General features: G+C 43.6%; 1 protein-coding gene across 1 annotated transcript in view; it reads right to left on the reverse strand.

Annotated features, from left to right (window-relative positions):
* LOC123771522 (uncharacterized) overlaps nt 1-16,285 on the reverse strand; it is a 123,018-nt gene that overhangs the window by 24,599 nt on the left and 82,134 nt on the right. The window lies entirely within an intron of this gene.

Below are 16,285 nucleotides of genomic sequence, written 5' to 3' on the forward strand. Positions count from 1 at the left end.
ACCCTTTCCTCCGTTTTTTGAGCTGTGGAAAAGAAATTCCTGTAAAATAGCCTAATATGGGGTACAGGTATTGTGTTAGTTATCTCTTCAGAGGTTGCATGGCGTTTCACCTTCCTTTTTATGATGTCTTCAACGAAACCATTGGAGAACCCGTTGTTGACTAGGACCTGCCTTACCTTTCAGAGTTCTTCATCGACTTGCTTCCATCCTGAGCTTTGGCATAGAGCACGGTCGACAGAAGCATTAACACCACTCCTCTTGTACCTGCCTGGGCAGTCACTGTTGGCATTGAGGCACATTCCAATATTTGTTTCCTTAGTGTAGACTGCAGTGTGGAAACCTCCGCTCCTTTCCATGACTGTTTCATCTAGAAAGGGGGTGGATGCATTTCTGACTACTGTACATACCATTAGCGAGCGGTGTCCATACCCATCCCACCGAGGATGCAACCCCACAACAAGCTGACTAACTCCTGAGTACCTTCTTTCTGCTAGGTGAACATGTGCATTAGGTGAAAGGAAAAGTGCCTAACAATTTCTGTCCTGCCTGGGATTCGAATCCGGAATTCTCGATTGTGCGTCGAGAACCAACTTGACTCTATTACCATGACCCTCATGAGAGGGGGACGCAACTTATAGAATATGCCATGCCCAGTCACATCCATTCTGTAATGGAGAGTCTATATGAGCAGTTTTGTGTCAAGTTTAGTAACCTTGGTTCTCACTGCATGTGTAGTCCGATCTGAAATTTTGCCTAATAACTGAATATAAGAATGGCCAGGAATCTCAAATTAGTGATGAGTTCTCCAGTGTAGGTGAGATTTGACAGCTGGAATATTATTCATTTCTTAACATCTTCGTGATGCGCTTCGCTCTATAAACAAGCTAGTTTCTTAGTGCTATAGTCTGCAATAACATTTTCATCGTGTGTTGTGAACAAAAAACTATAAATTTTCGCCCCTTATTTAGTTATTGAAGGGTTGTAGTAGGCATCCGTTAATCCCGTGGGGATATGGAGTTATTCCCTGGGTGTCTAGTTGTTGTAGTCTTGTTGGATGCAGCGCCTGCTGTGGCTGTGAAGGCCAACCAGAGAATGACAGTCCCGACTGCAGCGATCGCAGATAAACGCCTAACCCGCCAAACACACACCGAAACTACGACGTTGGTACAACGTTCGAACAAGTTTTAACACCTCCTAACCAGTTATAACAACCAATATAGGAAGTTGTAACAACGTTCTAATACGTCAGAAACATGTTAAGCCAAGATGTAACAACTTTATTACAAGTTGTAACAAGCGGAAATTAGAGACAGTTTCGGTTTGTGTTTCTAGGGAAGCAGGTGCGTTTGACAGTGGTTGAGACCTCCTCTGAAGTCTATTATCCTCAAATTATTCGAGTCCCTTCTGCACTTTGCATCTCCATGCAATTCAATTTCTTTCTTAATTATGCACCCCATACTCATCCCGTGGGCGGTGGTGTAAAGGATTACAGAGGCACATAATCAGTTCAGGAACTGAACCCTCTAGTTCGTTTAGCTAAGCAAATAACAATTTTTTGACGGTAGTTACAAAATTATTAATGTTATACATACATGTACACATACTCATGCATACATGTATAGTAGTAGGCATCCTTCAGTCTCGGGAGACTATGGAGTTGCGCCCTAGTTGTCAATCCTTGTGCAGCATTTGGTGTGACTGATGAGGCCAATCCGAGAGTGGCAGTCCATCCCACACCGAGCACAAACGAAGTCCGATTCTGGTCTGTCTTCCTGGCTACCAGCTTTCCTTCTCTGTCTCTTTGCCTCCGATTCCTTGACAAGTGAGTCCTCGAACTTGGAGAGACCTCTTTGAACAGACTGCCTCCAGGCTCAACGGTCTGCAGCCAGTGTCTCCCATATAGCAAGATCGACGTCCATGGCTTTCAGGTCCCTTTTGCATACGTCTTTGTACCGTAGCTGGGGCTTGCCTGTTGGACGCTTTCCCTGCCTCAGCTCTCCGTACAGGAGATCCTTGGGGATCCTGCCGTCGCCCATTCGCACAACGTGCCCGAGCCAGCGCATTCGTCTCTGTTTCAGCATTGTGTACATGCTGGTGATTCTTGCTCTCCCCAAGACGTTGTTGTTTGTCACCTTGTCCTGCCAGGTGATGTCCAAGATGTGTCGAAGGCAGCGCATGTGGTAGGCATTCAGCTGTCTTTCCTGACGGGCGCGGAGTGTCCAAGACTCACTGCCATAAAGGAGAGTGCTCAGGACACAGGATCTGTAAACCTGAATCTTAGTATACTCAGTTAGCCTATTGTTGGCCCACACTCTCTTTGTCAGTCTGGACATGGTAGTAGCTGCCTTACCGATGCGTTTGTTTAGCTCAGTATCAAGAGAGAGGGAGTCAGAGATTGTGGAGCCCAGGTACACGAAGTCGTGAACGACTTCCAATTCGGAATCAGAGATGCCGATGTCAGGTGGGGAGTCCACTCCTTGTCCCATGACTTGTGTTTTCTTCAGACTGATGGTGAGTCCGAAAGCCTGAGAGGCCTTGCTGAAGCGGGTTATGAGCCGTTGGAGGTCTTCAGCTGAGTGGGCAGTGACTGCTGCGTCGTCGGCAAAAAGGAAGTCGCGCAGACACCTCAGCCGAACCTTCGTCTTGGCTCTCAGCCTGGCGAGGTTAAAGAGCTTTCCATCCGACCTGGTTCGGAGGAAAATGCCTTCCGTGACAGATCCGAAGGCGTGCCGCAGCATAACTGCGAAGAAAATCCCGAATAGGGTTGGAGCCAGTACGCAGCCCTGCTTTACTCCACTTCGGATGTCAAAGGCGTCTGATGTTAGGCCATCAAAGACCACGGTGCCCCTCATGTTCTCATGGAAAGATCTGATGATGCTGAGGAGCCTGGGTGGGCATCCGATCTTGGGGAGGATCTTGAACAGGCCATCCCTGCTGACGAGGTCGAAGGCCTTCGTCAGATCTATGAAGGCTACGAAGAGTGGCTGCTTCTGTTCCGTGCATTTCTCCTGCAGTTTTCTGAGGGAAAAGACCATGCCGATGGTGGACCTGCCAGCTCTGAATCCGCATTGTGATTCTGGATAGACTCTCTCTGCAAGTACTTGGAGCCTCTTCAATGCGACACGAGCAAACAGCGTTCCGACAATACTGAGGAGGGAGATTCCACGGTAGTTGTTGAAGTCGCCCCTGTCACCTTTATTCTTATACAGTGTGACGATGTTGGCATCCCTCATGTCCTATGGCACCTCTCCTTCTTCCCAGCAGAGGCAGAGAATTTCATGCAGCTCCATGAGCAGGCTACCTCTGCAGCACTTCAAGGTCTCAGCAGGAATGCCATCTTTGCCAGGAGCTTTACCAGAAGCAAGGGAGTCTAGGGCATCGCTGAGTTCTTCCAGGGTCGGTTCGCTGTCGAGCTCCATTAACACAGGCAGACACTCAATGGCGCTCAGGGCATCGTCGGTGACCACATTGTCCCTGGAGTATAGCTCAGAGTAGTGCTCGACCCAGCGCTTCAGCTGCAGTGTCTGGTCCTGAATCACCTCGCCAGTGGCAGATTTCAGAGGAGCGGTCTTCCTCTGGATTGGACCGAGGGCCTGCTTGATGCCGTCATACATTCCCCTTACATTGCCTGTAACCGCTGCGGTCTGTATCTGGGAGCAGAGCTGGAGCCAATAGTTGTTGGCACATCGCCTGGCGCTCTACTGCACTTTGCAGCGGACGGCCCGAAGGATCTGTAAGTTGCGCTGACTTGGGCAGGCTTTGTAGGTTGCCAAGGCGTTTCTCTTCTCTTCGATTACAGGTGTCATCTCTTCCGAGTGAGCCTCGAACCAGTCTGCCGACCTGCTGGTCTTCTTGCCAAAGGTGGAAATGGCAGCATTGAACACAGCGTCTCTGAAGTGCTCCCATCTTTTACAGGCAGTGACCCCAGCTGGGCCAGGGAGAGCTTCCTCGAGCACGTGTGCAAAACCTTCCACCTTGTCCTGGTTGCGGGTCTTGGTGGTGTCGATGCGAGGTCTGCCCGCCTTCTTCGAGTGATGAATCTTCTTTGGTTGCATCTTGACCCTGCTACATACCAGGGAGTGGTCGGTGTCACAGACAGCACTCTGGTAGCTACGCGTAATCTTGACGCTGGGTAGACTTGCACGCCTGGTAAGAATCAGGTCAAGCTGGTGCCAGTGCTTGGATCTGGGGTGTCTCCAAGATACTCGGTGTTGAGGCTTCGTGCCGAAGAACGTGTTGGTGACACAAAGACCATGAAGGCAGCAGAGTTCTAGCAGACGTTGCCCGTTCACATTCATCCTTCCTATGCCGAATTGACCCAGGCAAGTGGGCCAAATGTTGTGCTCGGCACCCACTCTGGCGTTGAAGTCGCCGAGAATGAACAGTGGCTCCTTTACAGGGATTCTCGCTATGACTCTGTTGAGGTCATCGTAGAATTTTTCCTTTGCCTCTGCTGGAGAAGTCAGGGTTGGTGCATATGCACTAATTACATTGACTGGTCCTGTTTGGGAGTACAGTTGCAGAGACAGAATTCGTTCGGTTTCCCCCATCGGTGGCATAATGTGTCCCAACAGTGCATTCCTGACAGCAAATCCCACACCATGTTCTCTGGTCTCATCTGGAGGTTTGCCTTGCCAGAAGAAAGAGAAGGTCCTCTCTCTCACAGATCCTGATCCTGGGAGCCTGGTCTCTTGGAGAGCAACAATATCCATCTGCAGCTTGCTCAGCTCCCTATCGATGATTGCTGTTTTTCGGGCATCATTGATTTCTTGCAGGTCGTCAGAGAAACCTGGTGTCAGTGTCCTGACGTTCCATGTGCCCAGCTTTAGGGCAGTTGATATTTTCTTCTTTGGTTTGGTATTGCTTGGTGCAAAGTTGTCGGGCCGCTTGTCGGTTTTCACCCTAAACCCCACGCACCCAGTGAGGTTAACGGACCGTGGCGAGGCAACACCTTATTGGCTGGGGTTTGCCCAGCTTGAGGCGGGCGGTAGCTGCCCAGTGGGGCGCGATGACCCCTCTCACCGTCGGAAGCAACCCCTGGCGTCACACTCTTCGCCAATCGAACAGAAGACTTAAAACCGGTAGACTGTCGCTTCCCGTGTTAGTTCGACGCTGTGAGGCGAAGCTGGAGTGTCCTCTCCAGGGCGCAAAGCCTGGGTAGGTAGATATGGAGGAGAAGCTGTTACTCATGCAGCAGGTCCCCCCTCTCCACGTTGCTGAAATTATCCAGTAGAAAGGCAAATGCCAATACGCATGGTTCCAGCAACGTCGCAGGAGCTGCCAGAACGAGGTCGACGTCAACAACGTACTGCCTTAGAGGCTCCAACTCCGGATTTTTCCTCGAGGTTGACTCCTGAAGCCTTCCCCAAAAAAAGGGTATGGCCGCAAGGCAGTGGAGGTTTAAAATCAGGGTTTTCCTTCCCCTAGATGGGCTGCCTTCCCAGGCTATCGAGTCCCATCTACCCGGAGCAGCTGGTTTTAAGGCGCCAGAGGCTCGCCCTTGCCCCTTCTCCTGTCGGTAAAAGCAGTTCCGCCGGACTTAGACTAAGCCACCCGTGCAGGCCAGGAGTTGGACTTGGTTGTCAGAGGCTATTTGAGACGCATGCTGTATAGGAGCATTTTACATGTATATATACATACATATACATATATACATACAAATACATATTTAATCACCCACACAAATACACACACATCAATAATCTTTTGTGTCACAAGTAATTCAACAAAAGGCTCACAACAGTCACTATACAAGGTACTTTACATCTATGGCATCTCCAGGCAGATGTGTCCGCAGCTGCTGCCTCCCAAGTGTTGATATCGATGGTCATCTACTTGAGGTCGCGTTTGCAGGCGTCTTTGAAACGCAGCTGGGGTCTTCCGGTGGGTCTCCTTCCTGATGCCAGTTCTCCATACAAGAGATCCTTCGGTATGCGGCCATCTTCCATGCGTGTGACATGTCCCAGCCATCGAATGCGTCTCTGCTTCAGGAGAGCGAGTGAAGGGACTTCTGTTCTCTCGAGTACCGAGTTGTTGGTGACGTGGTCTTTCCACGTGATATCAAGGATGCGTCTCAGGTTCCGTATGAGAAAGGTATTGAGCCGTCTCTCCTGGCGAGAGCGCAGGGTCCTGGATTTCGAGCCGAAGAGAAGTGTACTCACCGCACATGCCATGTAGACTTGTGCCTTGGTGTGCACTGTCAGTTTGGTATTTTCCAAAACGCGCTTTGTGAGCCTGGCCAGTGTTGTTGCGGGCTTCCCGATATGCCTGTTGAACTCAGTGTCCAGGGAAAGGGTGTCAGAGATTGTGGAGCCCAGGTACACAAACTCGTGAACTGCCTCCAGCACATAGTATGCAATGTTTATACAGGGTAGCGCATTGACGTCTTGTCCCAACACCAGTGTCTTCTTCAGGCTGATTGGCCGAGCGAATGCGGAACAGGCTGCGGCAAAGCTGTTGAGTAGCTGGTGCAGGGCTTCTGCTGTGTGTGTGTGTGTGGTGATCGCTGTGTCGTCGGCGAAGAGGAACTCCCTGAGGATTCGCATTTGTACTTTCGTCTTTGCTCGGAGTCTGGATAGATTATAGAGCTTTCCATAAGATTGTTGGTTGAAGAGTCAACCAACACATCACTTGTACCCCCAATTACACTTTTTTTCTGGAACTTCTTTTCGACGGCTCATAAAAGGGAGGAAAGGGCCCTGAAAGATATTGTTGATAGGAATGTCATCCCTACAGACAAAAATCAGAAAATACAATTGATAATTTATTATAAAACCAAAAAAACAGCCAATCTACTCATGAAAAACTCCCCAGACACAAAGCAGAACGCTTTGAAGAAGACCAACGTCGTCTATGCCTTTAAATGCCCACTTGGGGACTTTAAGCCCCCAAAGAACTCAGTACATAGGCAAGACAATAACGTCTCTTTCTAGTTGACTAACAATGCATAAGCAACAAGGAGCCATCAAGGAACACATAATCTCTTCTCACAACCAGACCATCACCAGAGAAATCTTAACAAACAACACAGAAATCATCGATAGGTACAGCGATAACAGGCGGCTTGACATCGAGCCCTGTTGCTTATGCATCATTAATCGCCTGGAAAGAGATGTTGTTGTCTTGCCTATATACTGAATTCTTTGAGGCTTACAGTCCCCAAGTGGGCATTTGAAGGCATAGACGACGTTAGTCTCTTTTAAAGCATTCTGCTCTATGTCTGGAGAGATTCTCATGAGTAGGTTGGCTGTTTTCTTGGTTCAATAGTAGATCATCAATTGTATCTTTTGATTTTTGTCGGTAGGGATAACGTTTCTATTAACAATATCTTTCAGGACCCTTTCCTCCGTTTTATGAGCTGTGGAAAAGAAGTTCCTGTAAAATAGTCTAATAGGAAGTACAGGTGTTGTGTTAGTTGTTTCTTCAGAGGTTGCATGGCATTTCACTTTCCTTCTTATGATGTCTTCATCGAAACAATTGGAGAAGCCGTTGTTGACTAGGACCTGCTTTACCCTACAGAGTTCTTCATCAACTTGCTTCCATCCTGAGCTGTGGCTCAAGATGGAAGACATAAGCGGTAACGACACTCCTCTTGTACCTGTCTGGGCAGTCACTGTTGGCATTGAGGCACATTCCTATGTTTGTTTCCTTAATGTAGACTGCAGTGTGGAAACCTCCGCTCCTTTCCATGACTGTTACATCTAGAAAGGGCAGCTTCCCATCTTTCTCTATCTCGTAAGTGAAACGGTACACAGAATTCCGCTCAAATGCCTCCTTCAGCTCCTGCAGATGTCTGACATCAGGTACCTGTGTAAAAATGTCGTCAACATATCTGCAGTATATGGCCGGTTTCAAGTTCATGTCGACTAAGACCTTTTGTTTGATGGTACCCATGTAGAAGTTCGCAAACAGGACACCAAGGAGAGAACCCATGGCGAACCCATGAACCCTGCCCTTTCTAGATGTAACAGTCATGGAGAGGAGCGGAGATGTCCACACTGCAGTCTATCCTAAGGAAACAAACAGGAATGTGCCTCAATGCCAACAGTGACTGCCCAGACAGGTACAAGAGGACTGTCGTTAACGCTTATGTCGACCGCGCTCTCAGCCACAGCTCAGGATGGAAGCAAGTCGATGAAGAACTCTGCAGGGTTAGGCAGGTCCTAGTCAACAACGGCTTCTCCAATGGTTTCGTTGAAGACATCATAAGAAGGAAGGTGAAACGCCACGCAACCTCTGAAGAGACAACTAACACTTCACCTGTACCCCCTATTAGACTATTTTACAGGAACTTCTTTTCCACAGCTCATAAAACAAAGGAAAGGGTCCTGAAAGATATTGTTAATAGAAACGTTATCCCTACAGACAAAAATCAGAAGATACAATTGACGATCTACTATAAAACCAAGAAAACGGCCAACCTACTCATGAGAAACTCTCCAGACACAGAGCAGAACGCTTTAAAAGAGACCAATGTCGTCTATGCCTTCAAAAGCCCACTTGGGGACTGTAAGCCTCAAAGAATTCAGTATATAGGCAAGACAACAACATCTCTTTCCAGGCGATTAACGATGCATAAGCAACAGGGCTCCATTAAGGAACATTTAATCTCTTCCCACAACCAGACCATCACCAGAGAAGTCTTAACAAAAAACACGGAAATCGTCGATATACACAGCGATAGCAGGCGGCTTGACATCTGCGAGGCACTACACATCAAGAAGACAACACCAGCAATCAACAGCCAATTAATGCACAACTATATGCTACCCACTTCAAGACTCCGCACCAATATAGAAGCATCAAGAAATATGGGCCAATTGGCCCTTAGCAGTTACTTCCATTCTTCCCTTTAACTTACAAAATATTATACCCATTGTTTCGTGTTCTGTCTTGTGTTGAAATTTTGTTTTCACTTCATCCAAAACTGTTGTAACATATCTACATACATATCGACCTCATACATAATGAAATGGGTAGCTTTATCATTTCATAAGGAAAAAATTCGTGAAAACTTGGCTTATTAGGCAAATCGGGCCTCGCATAGTAGGCTGAGAACTGCATTGTGGCTACTAGGTACGATATATATATATATATATATATATATATATATATATATATATATATATATATATATATATATATATATATATATATATATATATATATATATATATATATTATTAAATATGACCGAAAAAGTAAGATTAATAATTCTAACACGAATTTTCTCAATCTTTCGTACATTTCTTTTCACTGTTGGAGGTAAATCAAAAATCAATTCTCCAAAATTCATTTTTATGTCTAGTCTGATGCGACACGAGCGCGTTTCGTAAAACTTATTACATTTTCAAAGACTTTAGTTCACAAATACACAACTGAATAGAACTTACGCATCTCCGATTTTATATCTACATTTGAGTGAGGTGGAAGGGGTGATGTGGCATTAACACAAGACAGAACAAGAGGTGGCATTAATAGGGTATTAATTTCATCAACACAAGACAGAACAAGAGGTGGCATTAATAGGGTATTACTTTCATCAACACAAGACAGAACACGAAACAATGGGTATTGAATAGAAGTGTTTGTAGAAAGCCTATTGGTCCATATTTCTTGATGCTTCTTGATGACAATGCGTGGAGGTTCTACGGCTGCCTTGGGTAGACTGATCCACTGTCTGATTCAGCAGTCCCAGGTCGACTCTGTAATCAGACACGTCATCAGTACTGGTTACACTCTAGGGCACCTCACTTACAGGCTTAGACACAAACGCCCACCTTTCCACTCCATAGATGGCGTTGCTGTCTAAGCGTCATCTCACCAGAGGTCAGCAGCGGCTATGTTATGAGCTGATCAGGACGGGAAACCAGCCCCTGTGGCCGGTATATCCTTTCCTCACTAGATGGCGTCGTCCATTTGGAGGGGATTTCAGGAGCTGACCCACAGATGGCGCGGTCGTCACTGCTCCGTGCTCGGACGCTGGGCTCGGGTTCGTAACACCCGTCTCCACGGCCTCTCAACCTTTCCCCACTCCACCGTCTCCTCGTCCTCCCCACCAATCTCCACTCCACCATCCCCTCTTCCTTCCCACCATGCCCCACTTCCCTGTCCCTTTGTCCTACCCACCATTCTCCATTCCCCCATCCCCTCGTCCCCACCATTCCAAACTCCCCTGTCCCCTCGTCCTTCCTCACCATTACCACCTCCCTTGTCCTCTCTTCCTTCCCACTATCTCTCACTTCCGTCCCCTCATCATCTCCACCATTCCCTACTCCCTCATCTGATGCCTTCCTAAATGGTCTGATGTTCCCATTAGAAAATTGGGAACATCAAATGAACTGATGTTCCCATCACTGAAATATAAGAAAAGCAGTTACAAAATGATTCGAAAATATGAAAAAAATGAAAAAATAAACTATGCTCACAAAATGAACAGTATGGTAAACAACACAGCTCAATTCCAATGGAATTCACACAAAATAATTAAATGAAAATGAAAATAAATAAAAATCTATGAAAATTCAATTTATCAATGCAATCAGAAACATTGAAATGGAATTGTAACATATTTAGTTTAGCATGTGTGTTGCTCTTTCATGCAAAAGATAGCACAGTTTTTCAAGAAAAGCAAAGTTTTACCAGTCACAGGTGTGGCATATATACTTATACTTACGAAATGAACAGTATGGTAAACAACACAGCTCAATTCCAACACGATGTCACACGAAATAATTCAATAAAAAATAAAATAAATCGAAATCTATGAAAATAAATTTATCAGTGCATTCGGAAACATTGAAATGAAATTCGTGACGTATTTAGTACAGCATGCATGTTGCTATTATGTGCAACAGTTGGAGCTGTTTTTCAAAAACGCATATTTTGAGCTGTCACAGAGGTAGGATCTATATAGCAGGTATATAAAAAGACAAGCCTATTCAAATGCGACATTGTGTCAAAATTTCAAAACAATCGTTGAAGAACTTTCGGAGATTACTGCGTGTGTTGCTCTTACGTCCAACAGATGACACTGTTTAAAAATAAAACATGTTTTTTCCCATCACAGGTGAGATATGTATATGGTAGATCGGATGAACCACATTTAATATTATAATCTGTAGAATTAGTAGAATATAGCCAGAAGTTAGGCTATCTACAATTCATTAATCATTTTTCTTCCCTGATAACATTATACTCTTTAATTAGGGAGTATTATCAGATGCTAAGATAGAATCTATGGCAGCATATCTGCCACTCTCAAGAATCCATGGCAGCATACCTGCCACACAAATAGAATTACGGCAGTAAAATACCTGCACATATATAATCATTTGTAGTAGAAGAATACTTGTCATACAGGCACAATCACTTGTATATACTCTATATAAATCAAAAATAATAAAAAACAAAAAACATAGTGTTACAACCCTTGAGACTTAGTACGGTTCTTTTCCCACAGTGATCAATATATATTATATCGGCCTTGCCAACATGTGTCTAGGGGTAAAGAAACAACACTGCATAAATTGGGAAAACAATGTATCTACGCTAAGGGTGACAAACAAAACAATTAAATGGTAAATATAATAGCCAGAAATATTCTTTAGCATGCAATAATATAAACAAAATCCTTATTGAGCAATGAGCAATATCACCAGCACATGAATGATTAAGTGGGATAATACACAATCATCTAACCAGAGAATTAACCGAGTATTTAGCTAAAATTAACAATAACCACGGACTTAACGTATAACATGTCTCCTCTCGACCAAAGCTGCCACGCCTCTGACCAAGCATCTGTTCCCAGGGCAGGTGTCTACCACAATATCAACTAAACATCCACATAAACTATTGTGGAAATTCTACTAACAAAATGTAGTACTAATATTCAAATCATTATTAATCTTAATAGTATTAAATACTGTTACATTGCTCAATATAATTTAATGGCAAACAATAATAAGAATTAATCAAGGTTGAACTATAACCACTCGCTTGACATCAAGTTCCTACACTGGCCACATCCAAATATGGTCATCCCCCCACACAGAGAAACCAACATGAAAATACTTGCACCAAAAAGCCTCATACAATATAATGCAATTCAGGCACACTACAGCATGCTACACTAATTAACATACAATAGTCTATAATCATACAACTGGATATTATACTAATTATAGAAAAAGACAATAAAGTATATAAGCATCAAGAGTAATGTTAGAATCCTAGTAAGATTCGTAACCTCCCTCCCGTCCCCTAAGAAAAAAATGAAATTAACTGAAGGTTGATTTCATTTTTTTGACTGCATGAAATATAACATGAAAATACAAATGAAAATACTTCAACTAAAATCAAAGTACAAAGCAATGAAATTTCACATAGTAAAAAAAAAAAATACAAAATTTACATGCATCTTATGAATAAAGAACACATCAATGTTCTACTACAGAACAACTACAAAAAAGAACAACTACAAAAACATAGCACTATCCTGAATCTGCACATCAGTAGTATCATAGCATTTTATGCAAACCCATATAGAATAGAATTCTTAGACTGGAATTGTGCTTATTAGTGTACAACTCTAGCCTAACTCATTATTACTAGCCAACCTAGTTAGGTAGGATTACTAGTAGACTGGCATTGTACAAAGCAGTACAACCTAGTCAACATTTATTATTGTGCAAACCCAAGTCAGGGTAGGACTTATTATTATTTTACACAAATTGTTTTTATATCATATTATATATATTTACTGTGTACATTTTGAGTGTTATTGAAGTGTCACTACCCATCCAAAGCTGATTATGAGGAGCTAAGCAGAGGAATTCCTGTAGAGACACTGAAATACCACTCAAATATTAGCTGTTTACTATTAGGTAGGTAAGCTAACCTCTACGTGAGGTAGGATTCACATTGCCTAGTTAAAGAATCAGATATTAGGCTACCCATAACCGTACTGGTTCCACGTATGTATGAATCAGTACCCTAGTTATTTTCATAATCAAATCATGGCTTCAATTAAGCCAAAATCCACAGGCAGTGCACCAGAAGAAATGTCCAGCAATTGCTTACTATATTTTAGATCATACACGGGTCACAAAGGCCCTGTGACACGACAGTTGAATAAGTGTGATCAGCTGGTACAATCAGGTACCACAGCCAAAGTATTAGGAAACCTGATAGAGACGGTCAAGCAAAAGTTGTAAAGGACAAATGAGGCTGCAGATGACTATCTCAGAGTCCTCATGCAACAGAATGCTGAGCCGGATCAACTGGATACCTTCCATGCCGAGATGGAGAAGTTTGAGGAGGGTATCCAAGATCATCTAAATAGATTAACACAATCTCTAGAAAAATTGCAGATCAACTCAGTTTCTCAAAATACTCTAACCACAAGTGAAACTAATAAACAGGAAACACTCCAGGAAGTTCGTCTTCCTACAGTTGATCTCCCTCACTAAATTCCAAAAAATCTATTAGCAAGCCTAATAAATTCTTCTATTTGCAAAGTACCCTAGAGGGTGATGCAAAAGCAGTTGTCGAACACGTAATTCCTAGTGATAGGACTATGATACTGCTATTCAGTTACTAGAAGTTAATTACAGCAATAAAGAAATTGCTATTGCTAATCTTTATTATAAGTTAGGAGCGATACCAACACCAGATACCACCCCTGAAGCTCTACAAGAATTTAGGCTCCAGGTAGATTCTCTAATTAAAGCTCTAGGTGTCAAAGCAGATGTACCTAAAGCAGAGTGGGTATTGAAATTAGAAATACAGAGTAAATTTCCTAAGGAGATCCTAGCATACATCTGTTCCCATTATAGAATAGATATCCTATCCTTAGATGAAATTTTCAAGGGATTAAGGATTACAGTTAATCGACTGAGAGCTCATGAGAAAATAATATCTGACACTGACAAATCAACCACTGATAAACGTTAAACCCAAAGGTACCTCCAAACAGCCTAATAAGTCTAAAACCGCTGCTTCCACTTCAAAATGGAAAAATGCTGCAGTAGGTTCCTACACTATCAGGCCTTCTAAACCTGTAGCCCATAAGTCACCCAAGTCAATGACTCCTGCATCTACTACAGGAAGGAGATGCTGTCTCTTTTGCTAAGAGAATCATACTATTTATCTGTGTCAAACCTTTCTTGATCGCGTTTCTAGGATAAAGCGCCTGAAGGAATTGCACAAGTGCACTAGGTGCTTGTTGTAAAATGACTAATACATGCACCACCCTATTACACATATGTAACAGGTGCCACCAGGATCAACATCATTCAGCATTGTGTGGAGTTGATAGGCCTAAATCACCAAAACTCCAGGTGGAACAGGATACTTCCACCATTGTGCAGCGCTTTAAGGTACTTAACACCAAGTCTCGTAATAATGCCGTATTACTAGTACGCTTAGGCGGTTATGTCCGCCGACCTGTTAAGGCCATAGTAGTTAATCACATCCCTCTTGACCTGAATGTTAAAGGTCTAAGAGACACAGCCAGATATTTGCAGAAAAATTTAATCGAACTGGCTGACACCAAGATAAAGTCTGACCACTTACCAACGTAGATATATTAGTAGGGGCAGACCATTATTATCAGTTCATTACTGGAACTACAAGCCAGCAGGGAATGAACTTGTTGAGTTCAGCAGGAGGCTACTTACTTACAGGTAGAGTCTTGAACCTGAAGAAGCCTATGTCAGCTGACAATCAACATTAATTCCAGATTGAGTCTGTTATAATTAGTACTAGCCGAGTTAGTTTCTATGGATCTCAGTGGATAAATCAGTGACCAGCAGCCTAAACCGGTTCACGTCACAGCGACACATGTCATTGACCCCCACTGTAGACCCAGAACTATTCTCGACAGTAATAATTGACCACATTCAGTCTTCATAGCACTTCATCGGATCTTATTGCATTTATCATACCTTAGGAAGTTTTCCAGAGAAGATTACATTTATATCAAGTCGTCTGGACTAGGATCTAGTAATCCATTTAATATGATACACCTGAAGGGTTGTATCAGTTTTGTTTGAGCTCCTTCTGCTTTCTTGTCTCTGCCCACAAGCAACTTTAGAGACAGTTTGGAGAAGTATCTTTGCACAAGCAAAATTGAACTATTCAACAGCCTGTAAGTGAACATTTACCAGAAGACTATTAGTAGTGAAACAAGTTGTTTCTCATAATAGAATAAGCTCATCTCATCTTTTAGGTTATCATGTACTTAATTAGAGCTCCAGAGTGTTATAGTACTGTAACTTGATGTATATAAACCGAATAGGTTTATTACTCATTTATAATCTTTAGCTTACTATATGTGTTTAGTTATACTTCCAGAGAAGTTATAGCATTGTAACCTAATGCAGGCGATGAGTTACAATAACGTGGCTAAAGTAAGTTGACCTGACCACACACTAGAAGGTGAAGGGACGACGACGTTTCGGTCCGTCTTGGACCATTCTAAAGTCGATTCTGATGAGGAAGTATATGCAGGCAATAAATAGGCTAGAGAGAGGTGAGGAGCAAAGTGTAGTAGAGGAGATAGTAGTAGAAATAAGAACTGCAGAGGGCCTATTGGCCCATACGAGGCAGCTTCTATTATAACCACCGAATGAGGAGATAGTACTAGGAATAAGAAGAGGATAGTAAGGGAACGTAAAGAACAGAAAAGAGAGAAAAGGAAAGAGAATGAAAGATAAATGGAAGTGTAAGCTATGTTAGGTCACATTTGTTAGAAAGATTAGAGCATTTAGGTATATACTGTGAAAGGGAAGAGTCCACAGCAACAAAGCCAGGACTCAAGTTCATGTTGGGTACATTGTGTATTAGAGCCGATTCAATCAATGAGTTCTATCAATAAGCTGTTCTACCTCTTCGCCCTTACTTCATTATACACAGAAATCACAATAGCGTGATGCATCAAATGAACAAATTCACAAGGGCCGTGACGAGGGTTCGAACCTACGTCCGAGAGGATCCCGGACTCAGCCTTAATCAACTGAGCTATGACATGGTCAAAAGAATTGCAACCGGAATTTCTACTTACCTTACGAATCCTGCAGCCTCTCCGAGATACAAACCATGATTTGACACAATTCCCCCATACAACCAAGCTCTATCAATAAGCTGTTATTGATCCGAGTATCCGAGTAAGGTCAGTAGAATTTCCGGTTGCAATTCTTTTAACCATGTCGTAGCTCAGTTGATTAAAGCAGCGTCTGGGATCCTCTCGGATGTAGGTTCGAACCCTCGTCACAGCCCTTGT

This window comes from Procambarus clarkii, chromosome 76 (genome assembly GCF_040958095.1).
Source record: "Procambarus clarkii isolate CNS0578487 chromosome 76, FALCON_Pclarkii_2.0, whole genome shotgun sequence".
Lineage (NCBI taxonomy): Eukaryota > Metazoa > Arthropoda > Malacostraca > Decapoda > Cambaridae > Procambarus > Procambarus clarkii.